The 16,113-nt window shown below is 28.1% G+C and overlaps 1 protein-coding gene across 2 annotated transcripts in view; it reads left to right on the top strand.

The window, feature by feature from the left end:
• LOC141529307 (uncharacterized) overlaps positions 1-16,113 on the top strand; it is a 365,923-nt gene that overhangs the window by 136,818 nt on the left and 212,992 nt on the right. The gene's annotated exons all lie outside the window — the stretch shown is intronic.

The following is a 16,113-nucleotide window of genomic DNA, read 5'->3' as shown; positions in this document are numbered from 1 at the left end:
TCTAAAACTCGAGACGGGTAATTGCCCGGCACAAAGACGCTCGGGGATTTTCTTTGGGGATCCAACCGAACTTCTAAGACGATCAGACGATCTAAATTCACCAGATGAACACTGTAAAACTTTTTCTATCGCACTGTGTAACTATCTTTAACGAGACTAAGTTTCTTAGGTAGATTTTGTAACTTGTGCAATAAAAAGTTAGTTTTTGACTCTGTGCTGATTATTTATGTATTCTTGTAATTTAATAAAGGATATATGAATTAAATAATTATTCCAATGGAGATGAAATTCAATGATTGAAAAATTAGCTTCATTCAAAAGACAAAAAATCTTGAACCAAGAAAATCATTTTGAAGAATTTTTAAGTCTTAAGTTAACTTTTCTAATTGATCAAAGAAAATTAAATTCTTTAGAAAGATCTTCTTGAAATAATATTTTTTACTCTTGAATCAAACTATTTTTTTTACCACATTGATGGAGAAATTAACTTAATTAAAAAGAAAAGATTTTAAACAATAAAAATTTAATTTAATTAATTAATTATTATTTAGAGTCGATTTTAACTGTTGCAGTCATATCGCCGACTTTAACTGTTGCGAGTGATACGTTGGGGTCTTTTTGGGTTGTGAAAATCTTATTTACGTGGCAAGGGTCGAATATCAACCAAGATGGTTTCTAAGACCAGCGTGCGATTCGAACCCACGCCTGGCCGGTGAGTCAGTCCGAGTGCTCTATAGGCTATGCGCCTTAGCCCACTCGGCTAACCTCACCGGTTCCATGAAAATTATTTCAAAAATTTTGATCATCTTTTGATTCAAGCTAAATAATTCTTAAATAACCTAAAATTTACTTCAAAATTTACGTCAAAATTTTTTCAACAGTACATCGATGTTATTGATCAATACATTAGATATGTAGTTGGAAAGACAATAAAAATCTTCAGAGTTATTTTTTTTTGGTCTAAAATTTTTCTCTTGATTAAAGTTATTTTTTTTTTTTTTTTCCAGTGAAAAAGACTCTTAATAGAGAAGAAAATTATATTGAATTAAAAAAAAAAAAAAAAAAAAACATTTTTGAAATTACAATTTTTACTTATGAATAAAAACTAAAGTCTTCCTCAATAATTTTCTTGGTTCAACTATACCAAAACTATTCCAAAATTTTATTACACAGAGAAAATCGTACAGATTTTCTCTGTGTAATATAATTTTAGAATAAGTCACAACAGCTATCGATCGGAGGTACGAAGATATCTTAACCCGATAGTTTAATAATCAAAAAAAAATATTTTTAAAAGCAACACAGCCAGTTCGTTTTAAAAAAATTTTCTCAAAAAAATGTCAGTTTTTTTTCCCGTGTACTAAAAAAAAATGAACTTGATTCAAGCGTTTATTTTTTTAACCGAGAAAAATCATTTTAAAGAGTTTCATTATCTTCATTTACTTACACAGAAAAAAAAATTTCTTGAACCAAGAAAATTGTAAGGAAGACCGAAGTTATTTTGGAGCAAGAAAAAATTTTCTTAGCTTAAAAAAATTTAACTTCGTTCAAGAAATTTTAACTTCATTCAAGAAATTTTCAATCTTCCTCAAGATTTTCTTGGTTTAAGAAAATTTACGCTTGACTCAAGACTTTCTTTCTGTGTAGGAAAATTCTTAAACAGAAAAAATTTTTTTGACTTCTTTCAATTTGATATGATTCCAGGCTTTTTCATCTGATTAAAAACAGTAAAATTTTTTAGATTGATTTTCTTGGTTCAACATTTTTTCTATTGAATGAAGTTAACTTTTTTTTCAGTGTGAATAATCAACTAAATAATTGATATAATAAATATTAACTTATAATTGTGATTTGTGACCGCAATCCTTAATATTTAATTAAGAAAAACATTTATTTCCAAGAATTACAAAATTACACTCAAACTAGTAGAATTAATCTCAAGTTATCGTAATATATATAGTACGTCTGTATGTATATGCATAAAACGTCGTTCTCAAGGAGGCAAGATTCTGGTTTGTGGAGAGAATAATTCACATGTGAAATCTAATTAAATCTCAAGGAACGAAACGCGGACATGAATATTCAAGTAAAAGGAAATGTAAGACGTTGAAGCTGCTGGCGTAGTCGAATGGCAATAAAAGAGGAAAAAAAATTTCGGATAAATTCCGCGTGCGTCCAATTTAATCCCTGCACGAGTTCTACGCATTTTCTACCTCCAAGAATAATTTAACGAATAAATTCATAATATTATTACGTCTGGTGCTATTTTTTCAGTTTATCTCCAGGTAAAATGAGGTGGCAGTAAGTTCTTACACGTTGTTACCTCAATGTCATTTGAAATTCTGAAAATACTTTTGAATTACGAATAACAATGTAAGGGTTGATTTCAAGGATAAAGACAGACTGAGACGACTAGCAAAGGGTTGCCGCTCGTTCCATGCAAGGACTTTTTTTCTCGAAAATTTTTTACTACCTGTTATCTAGCATGAGTAAAGTAAAAGAATATGGTATGGTATTACGTATTTTAACTCGGGAGTACTGATTTTTTAAAAGGGATAAAATCTTAAATATTTATCCAAGGCCATGAAAATAAACTCTGTTACCCGTAATATATAGTATAAGCAGTATGAAGTAAAGTGGAAAGAATAAAACGAAAATAATTTTCAGGAAGTCCAAAAATACACGACTCATTTATTTATTTATTTATTTATTCATTAAAGTCCCAACAGCCTACTGGCCAATAACAGGGACACTTAATAGTGCAAATGATGTACATTTATAGTAAAGAGTTTATATTACATTTCATGTTGGTTAAAATTATAATTAAGCTAATTTCATTATTACACATGTAGACTTAAAGGATTAGTTATAAAGGGCTTTATATAAGTAATAGAAAACTGCTAGTAAAATTTATAATATACATTGGCTAGTTAACATTAATATTATCACGTAGTTGAATGAATAAGGGTCTTAGAACACTGGTGTTGAGAGAACAATTATTTGAGTTCAATATGTCTACTTGATCACTGTTTTGGCTTATATGATTACAAATGGATAATAGCCTGTATATCGGTGATGACAATGAAATAATGCTTATTTCATTTCTAATGGAGAATATTTTATTGTTAATCAATAAAATGAAGAGGAAAAAATTTGATAATCGGTTGATGATTCGAGTAATTCTCATTTCGAATATTTCGTGGTATTTTCGTTATTCACTAAATTGAGCATCAGTTGGAATCATAACACATGTGCTGAGCGAAAAAATTTACGGATATTTAATAGATGTATAAAAGTTAATCTTTTTTTTTTTATTAATTACGATCCAATGACGCTGAGTTAGATAGCTATTTGAGATATACACTGAGAAAAAAAAATACTTTTATTCAATTAACAATTTCTTGGTTCAAGTAACTCATTGACGATTAAATATTCTATTATTATTAATTATTAATTTCTGAAGAGAAGAGCATCAATATTTATCTTTGGATATTAGATAAACAAAATAATAGCTTCATTTAAATTAAGTAAAAATTATTTAATCAATTTAACAAGTTCTTGAGCTAAGAATAGTTACTTTTGAAAATTTTCAAGAACATAAATTTTTGTATCACGAAAATTTTCTTAATCAAAATATTTTTTTCTCAGTGTATATAGTCTTGTTAAATAAACAAAACGATTTGCACTAATAAAAAAATTAACTTGTTTCAAGAAAAAAGTTTTCGAATCAAGAACATCATTTTGAAGAGTTTAATCATCTCAAATCAGGTTGAATCAAGTCATTCTTTATAAAAGAATTTTTCTACTTGATTTAAGATGATCAAATTCTCCAAAATGACTTTTTTGGTTCAAGAATTTTTTTCATAAACCAAGTTAATTTTTTTTTCTGAGTTATAAGTAAATAAATGACTCAAATAATGGATTTTTTGTCATTACTGTGTTTACAAGCTACACAACACTTTTTTTTATTGCTTAACGGGAAAAATTGTTGGTTTGTTTTGATGTTTTTATTTGTTCCTATTACACAGTCCATCAAATCACTTTTTTGATAATATAGAATTATTAATGTTTTGTTGTATATTTTTATTGTAAAAATTAATAATAGACTCGTTTGGATTATTTGAATGACAGTATTAATTCGAATGATAATTTAGGCAATATTAGAGAATAAAATTTGCTAAGAATAGCATACACTATATGCTATAACATACACAGAAAAAAAAAATTTAATTGAATCAAGTAAATAATTTTGAAGAATTTTATCTTCTTGATTTGAGTAGAAAAATTCTTAAACTAAGAAATTTTCATTGGTTTAAATAAATTTTACTTGATTCAAAAATTTTTCGTCTTGATCCAAGATAGTGGAACTCTTCAAAATTATTTTCTTGGTTTAAGAACTTTTCTCTTGATTCAAATTGATTTTGTTTTCTGTATATAAAATTTATACTACAAAAAAAATATATTTAGAAAGGATGTTAATGGTTTAATAATCCAAGCAATTAATTGTAAATTAAAAATCCTTCAAAGATTATTGATTTAAAGTTTCCTAAAAAGATAATATAGATTATTTTAATAATTAATCAGAGAAATACTTAATGCAACAGCTAAAGTAAAGAATGTAAAAGATTGTTTTTATTTAAAATTTATACTAATCTGCAGTTATGTGCAAAGTGATTTTGTCATGTAAGTATTCATATATAGGGTCGTTCACACGTGGATACTTCCTTAACTTTTGATATTAAACGATGAAATGACTGGAACGTGGTCATATGAGTCCAGAGAGAATTAAAAACTGAAATAGGAAGTGTTTGAGAGTCCGCGTGGATGTTTCGCGAGATGATTTATGTCTGTTTGATGGTTTGTGTGTGCAGTCTCTGGTTTTATGAGAACATTTTAAATGGGAGATAAACGTAAAGAGGCCTTTTATGGCGCCATCAAATAAACAACTTGACTCCTCCTTCTGTCTTGCTTTTTCGTCTTATTTTATTATTTATTCTTGAAGTAGTTTCTGTATCGTTATATGCCAAGCGCCACCGCCTGATTTATTCTCTGTGACGATTTTATGCCAATTTGCTCCTCTCAAGGTCTCCATTGCTGAGCTTTTAATGGTCTTAGCGAGTCATCGCAATTGTATAATCCTGTATTAACTTTACGAATGTTTTCTGGTATTATGATCATAATAATTAAAACTACTTTTGATTCAAGAACAGTCTTTTAGTTTTTCTTAATGTTAATTTTTTATTATCCGGTAAGTAACTACTACTTATCACTCAGTAAAAGTATAATGGATTCAGCCAATCCAGTTGTGGGTGCCAGTTTCGTTTGAAATGGAACTGATCACAGCTATACTGTACTATACTGTACGGTAGGCAGCCATGACGTTGGATTCTGGCATCGCGACGCCGTCGGGCATGCGGTTTCGAGTATCGACCATCAAGACCAGATGACAAAGATCGAGCATCATGCCATAGGGTAAAGAGAAAAAGAAACAGAGAGTCAGAGAACAAGCGACATATGAGGGAGAGAGATGACTCATACCCACCACGCCCAACCCCTGCTACACCATCGACTTTTGGATTCTACCGACCATACTGATCTTTGGTGTTTTTTTTTTGTTCACTTGCCGTTAAACAAAACCGTTTTTATTACTTTAGAAATTACCTTTTTGGTAATTTGAAATTAAGCTTTTAAGCTACTTTTTGCTATGTTCGAATTAATTATGCGGATAATTGCGAGTTGTACACTGTATTTTTCGGTCCTTACTCTATTTTAATTGAAATAATTAATTAAATCTCATAGAATATAAATGTATGAGAATTGAAATCCTTACTACTTGGCTAGAATTCAGAGATTTTAAGACTTACGGGTTGTTATTGTAATAGTTAAAATAATTTTAATGAGGAAGTCAATATATACATAATAGCTCTAATTAAATTCTAGATATTGAACTTTTTTTTAATTTCAAACCTTTTCAGGTTTTAATCACTAAATATGCATTGTGGTGATTTTTATACTAAGAAAAAATTTATGATTATTTCATTTTATTCATGATGAAACTTTTTTTAGAGTGTAATAGTCTACACAAAGAAAATCCAATTATAATTATTATTATTGCTCTTTTATAATAGTTACTAGTTTTAAAATGTTATTGCCTAGAATGTTTTTATGGTGATAATTACCATCACGTTATTAGTGATAGGTGCCATCGTTAGGATTATAGTTTTTTAAATACTCGAGTAATATTTACTATTACTATCTTTATAGCAACTATTACTATAGTAAAATTTTAGTGAATAACATTCTAAGACTAATAACGGTTAAAAAAGATCAATTATAATTATAATCATTTAATTTCCTATACGTATACTTTCAAAAATTGTTATAAAAATTCACATTTAACAATTTATTTTTCTTATTTTTGATAAAGTAAAAGTATCGTTTTATGACTAATCATAGTGTATCCTTTTTGACCCTTTGACGCCCTAATTACTGGTTAAAAAAAAATCTACACAAGTTTTTTTTGGAACCTATTTTTTTTTTTTTTCAAATTCTTGAAAGCTTGACAAAAAAACTTTTGGTTTTATAGAAGATTTTTTAAAATATGGGAAATTGTATTCTTTAATGTCTCAAAACGCTCTAAAACTTGATAAATTTGTAAAACTTACAACTTTATCAAAAACAAATTTCATTATTCTTGCAAAATTTTCGGCGAATATTCAAGTGCCCTAGTCCTTTCGATATAATAATTGTCAATTAAATTTTTAATACATGATAAATGAACAAAGATAACTTTTTTATAACATAAAAGGAAGTACACTACAGTTCATTTAAAAATATCTAGATGATTGAAAAAAAATATTAAGCTTACCCGGTATAGTGAAAAGAGGACATGACTGCTTTATCTGAGCTGGCACTTGCTCCTTAGAATTTTCAAACTTCGGATTAATTCGATTTAGGTATGGTTTGAACGAATTTTCTTTGAACTTTCTAACTAAAAAAAAAAATTTTTTTTTGCAAAATTTTAAATTTTATTCAAAGATTTATCTTTTTAAATTGATTTAACAGAAATAAAATCTAAATCTATATCTAAATAGTCTATTCTGCTCCAGGTATCATGTATGAGCTTGAACCTGAAAGAATATATCACAATACTAATAATTTATGAAAAAAAAATAAAAAGAAATTACCTTGACAAAATTTTTGAAAAGAACCATCATGCCGTTATTAAGGTATTAGATAAAAGAGATATCTCACAAGTACATCCACATTTTTATGCCTTTAATGCTCATCGAATTAAATTTAGTATCAAGACGATAACCAAAAGGTGATGTGACCTTGACACGGTTTAAAGACCAATAAACATGATTTTATGTTCACTAAATTTGTTGATGATCAATTTTACTGTGGTCATGAGACTGGTTAAACGTTTCATTTAATAGGTAGTAAATAAAGAGTTTTAATACGTCATTGCCAGTTCGTTTATGTAATAATTTGCTACTTTTTTGGACTATATATATACGCATATACGTGATGTATTATGATCATCCGGTATTTTCAAGTGTCACCACATGAATTCCATGTCCTAGTGACACAGTCAGAAGTCACACATGTGCGACACGTTTTCGTGCTGGTCAATGACGCCATGACCCATCGTCTTCAGATCTTAGTGTCTCGGTTTACGACACAAGGTCGTGCATTATACGACAATCGTGAGTAATCATTCGCTCACCACTTCGTCGTAAATCTTTTACTCGTAGCTTCTCTGCTATACACTCTTTCTTATCAAAATCTACTGTGTCGTAGATTACCGCTTTCGTTCTTTTTTATACTTTTGTGGATTTTAGTAGATTCTTGTAACTATCAGAACCATTTTTTTACGACTCTTCTTGGTCACTTTCTTGACAGAAATCTTTTTTAATATCTTCTAAGATTCAAGTCTTTCAAAATCAATCGCTCATTCTGGTTTATTTTATAATAATAAAGTATTTTAAAACTTAAAGATTTGTTTTAATAGTATTCATCATCTTTGAAGTTAGTTTGATTAATTCATTATTTTTTTCAACAATTAGAAATTTTTTTTTGCTAAAAAATTTTACAACCTTGTTAATTGATTAAACTTATAAGAAATTTTTTTTCGACCAAAAAATATTGGTCTTAGTCAAGGAATAAATTGTGATCAAATCAAGAAATATTTTTCTTGAATTTTTTATACGGATAAACCAAGCATGGTTCGGTGACAGCCGATAGGTGGCGAGAGTCAGCTTAAAGTTTCTCCCTGCAGAGTGATAGATCGAATAATAAAAGAGTATTTAAAAATCTATCTTGATATTTTTTTGATACCGTATTAATATTACAATATTTAACTATAATCAAATCCATTAGGATAGATGTTATGAATCTATTTTAAATCAAATGGTTGGAAAACATGAAATCATTCAATAAAAATCTTAAAAAATGGAAACTAAACAATATTTTATCTAATTCAGCTAAAAATAACGTTCTGTTGTGACTTTTGTCATCCAGCCGCGCTGATGCTAGCATACGACAGCAATTGCGCGAAACCCTATTCTCAACATTAAATAAAAATTATTGCTTTTTCAAGCTATAGTTCCGGGAGTCGATACTTTTTTTCAGAAATTTCCTCCTCTTTAAGGATCTTTTTTCCGATTTATGATATCACCAATAATTATTGAGTTATTTACAAAAAACTGAGATTTTTTATTTTGATTATGTTTTTTGTTAATAACAAATTGAAATTTTCATCAAAAAATAAAAAAACAACATTATTTTCAGAATTTAACTCCGTATCGAATGAGTGATTGTTCATTTTTTTATCACAATTTCTAAGATTTTTATTAGCGAATTTTTACAGAGTTCTCACAAGAATTTCCGTTACTATGTAACATGGTAATGGTTACCATTCTACATAGGAATAAGTTCTATTCTTTTCTCTCCGTGTAGACTGAGCTAATATTTTTTAAGCGTTCGTGACTCGATAATTGATTGAACAGATCTTGATATCGGTGCCTGATTATTTTATTTTAATTTTAATAAATATACAATATATGTCGGTTATGATTTTTTGAATTCTGGCATTATGTCTAAATATGTCAGCGCCTGTACATACATTTTTATGACTATACTTTCGATTAGGTCAAGCCAATGATCATCATACTCTCTTAAATTGAAATAGTGACTATAGTGACTATAGTGACTATTCACTATTTTTGCAGTACAGAGTCGATCACTACTAATTCAAATAGTTCACAATTCAAATAGTGGTATACTTTTCACTACTAAATAGTGAATAGTCACTATTTCATAGTGGACAGTCACTATTTCGATTTAAGAGAGTAGGAAAACTCGTATGTACATTAATAAGAGATTTTTATTTAAACTCAGATCGTTGGCAACTTTAGCGACTAGGCGAAATGTACATTTAATGTTTTGGCATTCTGAAAATTATCACTCCTTCGTACATCACAAAATTATATAAAATTCAAAATTTTTATTATTTTACATGTAACTAGAATTACATTTCCTTTATAATAATTAAAATTCATTAATAAAAACTAAATACGTATTAGCATATGGAGTAAATAAGATGTAACAATAAGATCATTTTTAGATATTCTGTCACACATTAATTTATTTTCAATTGAAAAATTTTTTTCTTGAGTATTTTGTCAATGCGTGAAACCAGTTGTTCGATGTCAACCGACAGGTGGCCAGAGTTAGTTCAAAATTTCCACATGCAGAGTGATAGATCAAGTTTTGAAGTACTAATAAACGATGAAGAATTATATTATTTATTTTGTAATAAATTTACAATTTACATTTAAAACAATAAGTTTCTTGAATATATAGTTATTGTAAAACTATAAAACAATCCTTTCGGTGAAATATGAATCCAGTCGGTAAAAATCTTATGAACTAACATAATGGATCGTAGAAGCAATTGGAAAAATATTTTATTTTAAATCCTCTTTAAAAATTTATGATCAATTTTTACATAATTTTCGTGAAGATTGAAAAATTTTTAAATCTTAATCTTGTTGTTAAAGTAAATTTGTTCCTTCCGAGGATCTTCAGTGGACAATTTAATGCATCAACGTAATTCATCGGGTCGTTTTACTTGTCGAATCCTAATGTATACTACAATTAAGTGTTTTGTAAATTTTATACAATGAAGCTTGCAAAAAATATTTAGAAAACTTTTATGAATTTACTCTTCAGTCAAAGAAGCGAGTTTTCATTTTTACTAGGATTGTTGTGAGAATTGACTCACTCTTTCTTCATCTTTTTGCTGTTTTTGCTCACATTGAAAATATAAAATCACGTACCCTTTCGATACCATAATATAAATTCAAATACATTTCCTTAATTAGAACTAAAATACAAATAAATCAATCCAAATTTGCTAGTACATACATTGAACAATCAGATAAGGAAAACGATATATAAAACAGTATTTTCGTATGTTTTGTTAAATATTATTTCATTAGTCATAAATAATGCTTCAATCTGTGAACTTACCATTTAATTTTTAGCCATCTAACAGTAGTAACAACTCAATAAAATTCAGTGAAACGAGAAACGTTAAACTATTATGATGGCACGTGGAAAGGCTTCTGATGACAACCATTCAAGATATAAAAAGTCATAGAATCTTATATTAGTTGAATGTGTTCGCCGACAATACTAGTAGCTCGTAATATTTTTTATTAAGCAGTATCATTTTTACGAACTATGAGAGCAGAAGTAGACGTTTAAGTGAGACATCGCAAACTGCATTGTTGATCGAGTCACATGCACATTACGCTTCAGCGTTACAACGAAAGATGTCACACGCTTCATTCACATTGATTTTTAAAAATAGCTTTACACGTGTTTGTATTTTATTTTAATATCGACGTAGTTCTATTTTTATCTTGTAATACATAAAATATGTCCCAAAAATTTCCTTCTAATTTTATTTTAAAGACCCATAATCAATATTGCGTAATAAATATAAATATTTTATTAAAAATCATATATTATTCAAAATTCTTTTGCAAATTTTTCGAACCAATTTATAAAAAATTAATTTGTTCTAATTACGAAATTTATATAGGTAAAAAAAATTTTTAAATGACAATTAATAGTTTTAATACAATTTTAAAGTTGAGATCTTACAAAAATATTTAGTTATTTTTAAACTTATTGACTGAAATCAAAATTCGAACCACTCTGGTGCAATCTTTTGGAACTATCTTTCTCTGAAGGTATCACCCGAAATATTTGCCAGCAATTTTCGAGGTTTAGGGGCAAGGGAGGGTAAGCGAATCGACTGTTTGTAGGTCTGTCGGTGTTGCAGGAGGGTTTTCATCCCTATGCTTTAGATGCTTGTTTCTTTATTCGTTAGATGACGCCACTGTTTGAGAAGGGTTAATATTTCGAATTTATCAGCTATATTGGTTTACCTCAAGGTCGTTTTTTTTTTTTTTTACTATTTTAAGAGTTTAATTTATCAAAAATCATCGCTGTTGCGATATTTGTTTATTTTTTAAGATAGTTTAAGCTTTTCGTAAGCTTATAAAAAAATTACTTATACTCAATCATCTAAAATAATCATTCAATAATTGAAAACAAAGTAAATAAAACACTGTAAATTCAAGTGTTTTGAAAGTGACTACATTGCTTCAAGATAGAAACAAAACACTTTATGTGTGTTTTGTTAAACACTTGGATTTACAGTGAATACATCAATTGGGAAATTGATTGATTTAACTTAAGTAGGAGCTGTAATAATTTTTGATTTTATCACTTAGTTTTTCTTCGTGAAAATTACAAAATAAAAATAGTTTGTAGTGTACTAATAATAACATAGAATAATATATATTTTCAATTCGAGAAAATTTTGGAGAAGTTTTAAATTCTCCATCTGAATTTTTTTTTTTTTTTTTTTTTTAATAATTACATTCATTCTAAATAATTTGTATAAGCTTTAAAAAAATTTAAGCAAAGTAAAATTTGGCTAAGCTAAAAACTAATCATATAATTCAATGAAATTTTCATTTGTTTAACACCATTTCAGGCTACCAGTTATAATTTTTTTAACTAGAGTCAACTTTCATTCTTGTTCATACAACCCCTCTGATATCAACTTGAAAATGATTAAAATGATATCTACTTAAAAACGACCTTTTAACTAACATCTGTGGAAAAATTGAATCCTGAGTCTATAAATTAGACAAAAAGCTCGTAAATTTTATTTTTAATTTTTACTGCAGGAAGTTCAAAAGACAGGGATGGGCGCCACTATTTGACAGTACTACCTATTTTATTTTTTAGATAAACACTTATAACAGCTTGAGCATTAAAAAAATTAAAAAATAAAATCAAGAGTAAATTTTTAGAATACAAATAATCTTTGAAGAAAACTACTTAGAGATTTTCTTCACGCTTTAAATAAATGAGTCATAGCAGATGATTATTTTTTTTTTTCAATTATTTTTTAACCAAAAACAATACTTGCATTATATAAAGTCATTTTGAGATAAAAGATATCTCCAAGAATGTTTTTTTAATACTTAAAAAATTACCGGCAAATTACCAAATTATGAGTTTTGAAATTTTTTTAAAATTCTGTCAAAAAGCTACAAGGACGAGTTGTAGTAAAACCAAAAATTACTTAATTATTATGGCAGTTTTCTCCTTAATTTTTTTCTCAGAAAAAAGTCATTTTGAAAATGACGTCTAATTTGTAAAAGTTTTATTTTATTTTTTATTATTTCCTTGAATTGTGTGATAAGTATTTTTCTGAAATAAAATATCAACACGGTACGAGTGGAGCTTTTGGAACCAGCCAGGCATTATTGATTTCTTTAGAAAAACTCAGCTTTCTCTAACCTGACTAACCTTTCGCGTTATATTCATCCCATCCCACCAATCATCGTTTATATTTCTCGATAAGTAGCCTGCCTTTTATTATCAAGGGCTACCAAAATGTTCTCTCAATATTTACGTCTTTCAATAATTATTTTCAATATAATATATAATAATAACACATTATAATACGTGAATAAGCCAATAAAGTCTTGCACAAAATTTTTAGGACAATTTTGAAAATCTTATTTAAATAAATATTCAAGACTTATTATTAAAAAGATATAAAAATGTAATGCTGTCTATTTAGAAGCTAATATTCAATATTAACCACAATAATGAAATATATTTTTTTCTTTAATACAGTAAACCGCTTATCGTAAAATTGAAGAACGCGAGCAGCATAAGTGGTATAAGCGAACTTGAGGTGTACCCACGCGTGCACACTTCCCGCTGGCATTTTATGTTTTGATGGCGCAATAAACCGGCGTAAAGCAGCAATAAAACGCATCGAATCACAAATCCGCTCGGCCGTTGCCGTTAAGTGGCCTGACACTCGCAGAACTGTTATCTGACGAATCTTCAATTCTGCCTTCTCAAGATATGTCACGTGCCATTCAAATACACTTGAGTAATAATATTTATTGTATATCTAGAAATTTTTATCTTTCAAGAAATTCAGCTTCAACTTTATTCAATTTTCAATTCTATGGTGGTGCTTGGGGATGAAGCTTTTGTAAAATTTATTTTAATTTATATAGCTATCCTGGATATATGTAATTAGCCCTGGATGCTTCTAAAATTATTACATTGCTTAACGATTCCACGATATAAAAATAATAGAAACAGTTTCACTAATTTTTCATGGGGATCCATTTATGAATTCTCAAAAATCACTCAATATATTAATTATGTATTTAATTAAACAAATGTATAGATTATTTGTTGATCCAAAAGTATTTATTGGGACTGTTTTTATAATTGTCTTTTGATGTATGCACAGAAAAATATTAATTTAATTCAAGAGAAAAATTATTGAACCAAAGAAATCACCTTTAAATATTTTTTTTATTTAGAATCAAGCCGAAAAGTTACTAAATTGAGAAATTGTATTTAGTTTAAGATAATTTTACCAACTTTAAAATGAAGAAATTATTTAGAATGGTTTTCTTGGTACAATATCTTTTTTCTTGAATCATTTTATTTTTTTTTTTAGTATACAAAAAAAAAGATTTACTTGAATCACAAAAGTTAAAAAAAAAAACTTAAATTATTTGGAGCAGAAAAAAATTTTTCTAGTTCAAAAAATATTTCTTCAACCTCGTGGTTAATAATTTCCATTTTCCAAAATATTTTCTTAAGTACGAAAAATAAGTTCTTCAACAAAAAATTTCTCTTCTAACTTAAAAAATATATAGAAATAAAAAAATCTGTCTTATTAAAATTTTCTTTTGTATTTATAAATTCTTTAATAAATTCATGCTATTATAACAATCTTCAATTAATAAATTTACTTGTCAGGAAATAGAAAAAAAATATTCCAGAGATCTAGAAACCTGAAAAAACGATAAAACGCATAAATTTTTATCTAGCTTTGTTCGCAATTTAGAGTGACGGTGAAGGGATTTTAACAATTCTTATTCTTCGCTAACTTTCCGTATTTTTATCGCAATAATTATCCAGCAATTAAAAACTTTTCATTGTTTTAGATAATGGAGCTAGGATCGAGTACTGTAAATCTGTAAAGAAAAAAAAAATATTTTAATCACCTAGCACTCATTCTCACTCTCATAAAAATGGAGCTGATAAAATACAAGTAATTCCACAACGTGAGCAGGTATCGATTGTTGTTGATAAGATACCAACCAAGTATGCAAATGGTTGCTCTCCAGGTACTCCACAGTTTTCTGTGCTTCCAAGATTTTCAGTCGCTAAAGTAGAACTAACGTACGAATTCTTCTATATCACCTTTTTGTTGTGTAATCAAATACTCGGATAAATATAAAATAAATCGAATAGTCAACGATTATAAATTTTTTTTATCGATGTTAGTAAACATGATTTAAATGTTTGCAATTAAAGAATAAGTATAAGTATTCAAATAAAGTCATATTAGATCGTTAAATAAAATGAAAATGAGAGAATAAATGTGATAATTTTACAGAGCTGCCGTTACCAGTTTTAATCACAACATTATCTGGTATATTACACTGATTTTATGACATCGTGATGACAAAGGCCATAAACCATTGAACAGCTCTAAAAATTTGTAATTTGATGATAAAAATTCGAATTTCGAAGTAACATATTGGAAAGTAGTTTAATTTGAAGTTGTAGCAGGCCATGAAATAATAACAATAGTAATAATAATAACATAATAACGATATCAGCTCACATTCTACTAAAGTATCCGAACATAAAATTCGTCGTTTGTCGATCGAGAGACAAGAACACCTTTACTACGAATCACGTAAGAAAAAAAATAATAATGATAATAGTAAAATAAAAAGGAGGGAAAACACGACGAGGGTCAGGGTTTTTGTTATCTGTTTGAAGATGGCGCACTAGGTGTCTCTTTGGATGCTTTAGGCGTCCTCTCAACTCTTCAAATATTTTTGTCTTTTGGACCCTCGGACCACCGTCCATTCCTGTTTTTATTCCTCTCCTTGTCGCATCGTCATCGTTATCATGAGTCGTAAAAGATTTTTTTTTGGGTGGGTATGTGTGACGAAGAGACGTCTGAAGAACAGAATTCCAGTGAAAAACTGGATGCCTATCAGTTCACATCTAGACTTCGATCCGGTGACCACAGCCTATTTATTCCGCAACGCTTATATTTATATATTAGAAATGCACTCACTACTTCACTTTTTCAATCAAATTTATCTGACGAGAAAATCCAACAAGTAAAACTACCTTGTGGATTTATTTGCATGTAAAGATACCTTCCTTACATGTGTAATTATTATTTTTACCGTTATTGACTTGTCATGATTTAATACTGAATGTGAAAAGCAATTTTGCTTTTATAGCATTGGGATATTAAAGAGCTGTTCTTTGGTTAATTTTGACATGTCAATTGATAATAAAAAAAAAATTGAGAAGATTGACTACTGTAAATATACCTGGGATTGAATTTCAATTCATCTAGTGACGAAGTTTCATCAATAAAAAAATTTTTGTTCATTATAATTATAATTTTAGGAAACGAATTTTGGGCCAGAAGCATCATTTTGAAGAATTTGT

This window comes from Cotesia typhae, unplaced genomic scaffold (assembly GCF_013202065.1).
Source record: "Cotesia typhae breed Kobodo isofemale line unplaced genomic scaffold, CoteBio_Ctyphae contig_48, whole genome shotgun sequence".
Lineage (NCBI taxonomy): Eukaryota > Metazoa > Arthropoda > Insecta > Hymenoptera > Braconidae > Cotesia > Cotesia typhae.
This window is presented reverse-complemented; position numbering and strand designations above follow the sequence as displayed.